This window comes from Patella vulgata, chromosome 6 (assembly GCF_932274485.2).
Source record: "Patella vulgata chromosome 6, xgPatVulg1.2, whole genome shotgun sequence".
Classification (NCBI taxonomy): Eukaryota; Metazoa; Mollusca; class Gastropoda; family Patellidae; genus Patella; species Patella vulgata.
Genome location: NC_065884.2, coordinates 70,453,427 through 70,459,494, shown reverse-complemented (window position 1 = coordinate 70,459,494; position 6,068 = coordinate 70,453,427). Strand labels below are relative to the sequence as shown.

The following is a 6,068-nucleotide window of genomic DNA, read 5'->3' as shown; positions in this document are numbered from 1 at the left end:
GACGGCCCTGGGAACCACGTGGCTAAGTGGTTTACCCTTGTCAGTGATGCAGAACGCGGGACCTGACAAGGACAGCTGTCTAGTCGTTCGGATGGAACGAAAAACCGAGGTCCCGTGTACACATTGGCGTGCATGTAAAAGATCCCTTGGCATTTGGAATTCGATATAAGAGTAGGCCGTAGCGCCGTTGCCCGGGCAAAATTTCCCTCATAGCACATTATATGGCGTATGCCCGTCTTCCATTAGCCCAGGTTAGGTGCAGAAAAGTGGGACATTAAACCCCATTTCATTTTAATTTCATTTCGAGACGACCCTGGCCTGTCCCATCAATTATCATTCAATACGTTTTGGGGTGCCTTGAACCGGACTGTCACAAAGCTTTAAAGTTTTAAAATCGAGTTCACTAGGGTAAAAAATCTCCACCCTTAACAAACCTAACACGCAATCCCATCAATGCATCCCACCCCAAAGGAGACAGCCGCGCCCCTCCCCGAGGGCTTATGAAAATAAACATTGATTAAATTTGAATAAAATATTTCAATTTATTACAGAAATAAAATATTTCAATTTATTACGGATCCAATTGCCAGACCAACCCCAATAAAAATAACGGTAACTAATGAGGTACGAGAAAGAGCCCGAGCGCTAATACATCCCGTGGCCCCAACCAGAACCATTATGGAAGCGAAATCGGTCACAAGCTACTCTACGGTCATCGGCACAGTAATTGAAGTAAGTCATCATCTCCATTCGATGTCTAAATACTATTCAACAGATCTAGATTTCCTACATTTTGCCAATTCAATTATAATTTTAGTTTCCAAAATCTTTTTTTTTTTTGTTTTGTCAAAAGCCATTGTTTCAATCAAATTTGTTCACCCTGGTTAATATGTGACGGTATAATTCGCTAGAAGAAAATTGTCTTGTGGCTGGCTGTACATGACCAGTTAAGCTGTAATAATACCACGTGACTCGTGTTAAATAAACATACACCCCAACAGCTTCTGACACACCATTGTACTATATTTCATTAAGAACAGACTTGATTGACAGGTGATTCAATTGTAATATCACGTGATCTCGTTCATATTCATAATGCCATTATACATTTGTAATTAGAATGGATTTTGGTAATTTTTTATGTTTTTGTGTGTTGATACTTCAATGATAAAAACTTACACCTCAATATTGAATAATATACCAGGTCTATACCATTTTTCTGTAAAGCAATCAAATAACCTGTTTTCTATCGTAGCCTATACTTATAATACAATTATTACATGAAATTATAACATCGCTAGAACAATAGCTTAAAAACCGAAAAGCCTACTGACACAAGTTCGTTTTTTATTTTGTTGATAGAGCACCTACTTGTCGAATTACCATTTCCAGGTTGAGATTTCAATTTGCAGAGGTTAATACAACACAAAATAAAAATAACATTGTCCCGTTGGGCTTCCTTACCCTAATATCGACTAACTTTTAGTTAGTTTGATATTTGCTTTTTACACAATCTATAACCTGTGAACTGTATGATTTTCAGGAACACCAAACTGAGCAGGTTTCTAAAAAAGGAAAAGAAATAAATATCAAAAAAATTAAAATAAGAGATGACACGGATTCCTCGATGATAACCGTTTGGGAACCTAGACCAGAATTGGCTCAACTTCTGAAAGTTGATCATTTTATTAAAATTACCAACTTAAAATTAAATGTATTCAAAGGAAACGTGGAATTTAACACCACATTTAATACCAACATCGAGGTAAGTTAGTATATTCCTTCGCCCAAAGTCAACATTTTTAAGTTCCGGAGGGCCTGACGAGGACAGCTGTCTAGTCGTTCGGATGGGACGAAAAACGAGTACCGTGTACACATTGGCGTGTACGTAAAAGATTCCTTGGCAGTTGGAATTCGATATAAGATTAGGCCGTAGCGCCCGTCTTCCATTATCCCAGGTAAGATGCAGAAGAGTAGGACGTTAAACCCCACTTCATTTCATATTGATTAATATATTAGTTTAATAAATAATATAACATTTGTTATCACAGTCTGATATCCAAATACACATAAAATACCAATGTGACGTTACGCTTTGATGGCGTAGCTATTTCATAATGCTAATCGTCCATTATTTTTTTTTAATTACGTGGTGGCAAATTCATAGTGCATATGTTGTATCCTGTATTTTCTATTGGTAGTGTATGTAAGTGCTCGGAACAAGACTTTGCGTACTATATTGATAGAAAAATCGGGTAGACACAGTATATTGATATGTCTCTCTGGAACACCCCTTAAAAACCCAAATTGATAATACTATGCATTTTATTTTATTTTATTTTTTGTAAATTTAAGATTGTAGAGGGCCAACCGGTCCGGGTGGTCGGACTGCTGGAGGCGTATGATCAGGCGGAGGGGATTATCACCGTGAAATTGCTTGACGGCAAATATAAAGAGTATTCAATGTCATGTAAAACTCCCTCAAAAGATATAAATCAGCTTATAATTAAAGAGAAAACGGTGACCTTGATTATAAAAAACAATAAAGTTCTTGAGTTAAAAGGTATGTTAACCTCCAAATATTTTGCAATAGTACTAACAAATGCATGTTTATAAAGCGTAATTATTCTATAAATAGTTTTTATTATATATATCAAATGCAATTTCAAGACGATTTAAGGCCACTGATCGCCATTTACGTATTTGGGACAGTGTAATTTTTTAAAGATTTAATCCAATAAAAAATCTGTTAGAAATGATTATTTAACTTATTTAGAAAAAGTATATATCAAAAGTAGATAAGCCCATGGTTTGAATTAATTCAGTCAGATATTGGAAATTAACTTCTCAATATTAAACTTTGCAACAATTTAAAATGACATTAATTCAATCTTATTTTTTTTTTTCAGAAGGAAACTGAAATTAAAATTTTAAACCTTCACTTTATATAGTATGTTATGATACTCCTCTTCGGAATAATCAGTTTCCGAAATCTCTACACTACACTACTTTATTATTCCGGTTTGAACTCGTATTTAAGTTGTTGGGGATATAAACTTCCATCCGTTATAAGTGTTATGCCCCATGAACTAAATTCATAATAAACACCGTCCCCAGGGTCCCAAGTGCCACGTGTCTACCTAAGTTAATGTTATGTAGTATTCTCGCTCAAATATCATCGGATTTGGCAAATGCTTTTGCACAGCAGTGGGGCGGTACTACGACACATGCCCTGTCTTGAATGCCACAGGTGAAAAAAGAGAAATGGAGGTTAACGTCCACTCGACACAAACTAGGTCATTTCGGGACTAACACGTGGTTCAATTTTATTTCAATAATTCGCTTGCGCGTAGGGGTCTTTAGCAGTGAGAGGAAACCGGAGCACCCGGAGAAAACCCACGAGGTTTGACAGGCGACCCTATACTTCTTGTCACGTACAGGTGAAAAAAAACTACTAGCTATATTATTCAAGCAAACGAGTAATTTTTAAGCAAACATTAACTTATTTAAACGTTTAAATAAACAGGGTTGTGAAAACGAGATAAAAGACAAAAACCTTAGATTTTTTTTCGCATCTTCGTCCCTGCATTTAATAATTGTCGGATGCTTTTGTTTTGCTCTTAATGTCTGTCGTGAATTCGAAAGTGAAATATAAACAAACAATACCTGAAGTAGGGGAAAATCGGCTATGATTCCTAGAACATTCAATCGATTTTTTTTTAAAGTTAAATTTTTTGATAAATTGTTTTAAAAATGTCCTAAAAAAATCACATTTAAATTGATAACGTTCAATCAATTCCAGCAATATAAGTAACGTGGACTATTCGCGTTTTCACTATTTAGTCAACTGAAGATTTCTTTATTCTAAAACCTAATCATTTTCTACACCTGCAAAAACATGTCCCGTGATTAGACCGTTCGTTAAAACTATCACATTTGATAATCACGAAATGATTCTGAGTGCATATAAGAAAAATGCGATTTTTAACTTTGAAGGCGTGCCAAGCAACTGACCAATCGGAACCACTTATTGTGACGTGCAATATAAGTGGTCTGCAACCAGAATATTGAGCGTGAAATTTGGCTATTACGATTCGCCGTAGTGAAATGAGTCGAGACGCAAACTTTTTAACTTTGAAGACGTGCCAAACCAATTGACCAATCGGAACAATTTATCCTGTCCTAGAGTACCGTGTCTATGAAAACGCTACCAGTTGTATTTATGTGACAAAAGTGGATAGATTCATTACCGTTGCAAGCAGACAGTCACTCCCACAAGAAAAACAGCAGGTATATAGTGAATACATGTAAATTAAAATTACTAAATATACGCTTATTATAATCGTTATTATTTGGGATCGAGAGTGTAAAGACACGGTGCTGTAAAGTAAATTGATTTATGTAAATATCGACAAAAGATCGTTAGCTAAGATTATAGGTGACGCTGCCTTGTTTTGATCATGGGTCGACAGTTAAAAGCCTCTACGTATTATATAGACGAATTATCACATTTTTGAAACTTCTGAATGGAATTGCAGCTCTTTGGACTACATTTTGGAGATTCGGCTTTTACTGGACTGACAGTCTTTTTGAGAGTCAACTTTTACAATATTGAAGTTTCCAGTGAATTAATAATATAATAAATGAGGTTAATAATTTATCCTTCTTTTTCAGGACCTCTCCAAACAATGTAAATAAACTTGAAATAAAAACTTTTCAAAGCTAACAAGAGTGTTCCTAAAAATTTATGCCACACTGTGGGACCGTGCGGTTTGGCGACATTGCAAGATGCAAGGACGGAAAACCGAGGCCCCGTACATATATTGACGTGCATGTAAAATATCCCTTAGCTGTTCGAATTCGTTATAAGACAAGAGTAGGCTATGATTCGGCTGCCCTGGCAAAATTTCCTCATAGCAAAACGTATGCCATTCTTCATTAACCTAGTATAGGAGCAAAACGCTAAACCCCATTTCATCTATTGGCCGTAAAACCGCAAATTTCTGCGAGTTATTGACTGGACAATTTGGTTCCATTACAATTTGGTTCCATTTAAGGAAGCTTTGTATGAGATCCCGAGGGCTTAAAATATGAATTGCCAATGGAGAAACTAGAATGACAGATGGCCGAGAAACTACCTGGTTTCTTCTGTCATTCGGATGTGAACGAAAAACCAAGGTCCCCTATGCAGGATGGCGTGTAGACACGCTTTTGTCCAGGCATAAAGTATCCAATAGTACAATGCATCACGTATGCCCGTTTTTATTATCCCACACTCTGCCGAAAAATAGCATCCTATTCCCCTTTCATTTTGCAACGCAGACCAACGAAGGTAATGAGACACTCCGATGGACTTTAAGGCACTTAGAGAGGGAGGAATGGAAATGGAGTTTTAACGTCGATTAGACACAACTAGCTCATTTCGGGATTAACGTATGGTTTAATTTTATTTCAATAATTCGGTTACGCGTAGGGGTCTTTATCAGAGGGGGAAAACCGAAGGTCCCGAAGAAAACTCACGAGGTTGGACAGTCGACCATATACTCCTTGTCACGCACAACTGGAGAATCGAAACCAAGACAGTTGAGGCTTCTTTCACCCGCACCCAAACCCCTACAACACACCTTTTGCCACAGTCGTCTCGCCATGAAAATTAATAGTAAAATTCCAAAAATCAAAATATTGTCTCCAATTTGTCCAAGTATTAAGTATAAACGAATCGCTCATCGTCTATAAATCCGGCATAGTTAGCCTTGTTGGTAGTGCACAGGGGGACAAAACTCTAACATCCTCTGTTATCATTAACCTGCACGTAAAAGAACCATTGGCAGTTGGAATCCCATGTAAGGGTAGGTCGTAGTGACACTCCTCGGGCAAAGGTGGTTGGAGCGCGCGCGCGGGCTGTATCATACGGCCTGCCACGGAGTCAACTGGCGTGGTTTCGAACCCCCGGTTGAACGTGGCAAGGAGTAGAGTTGCCTGTCCAACCTCGTGGGTTTTCTCCAGATACTCCGGTTTCCTCCAACTGTTAAAGACCCCTACGCGCAAGCGACTTATGAAATAAAATT

The 6,068-nt window shown here is 37.5% G+C and overlaps 1 long non-coding RNA gene across 1 annotated transcript; it reads left to right on the top strand.

Moving 5' to 3' along the window:
* The first annotated feature begins 582 nt into the window (after positions 1 to 582).
* On the top strand, positions 583 to 2,557 carry LOC126825550 (uncharacterized). The gene is made up of 3 exons (XR_007682052.2): positions 583 to 732; positions 1,544 to 1,765; positions 2,356 to 2,557. It is a non-coding gene; the product is annotated as an uncharacterized LOC126825550 (long non-coding RNA).
* The last annotated feature ends 3,511 nt before the right edge of the window (positions 2,558 to 6,068 follow it).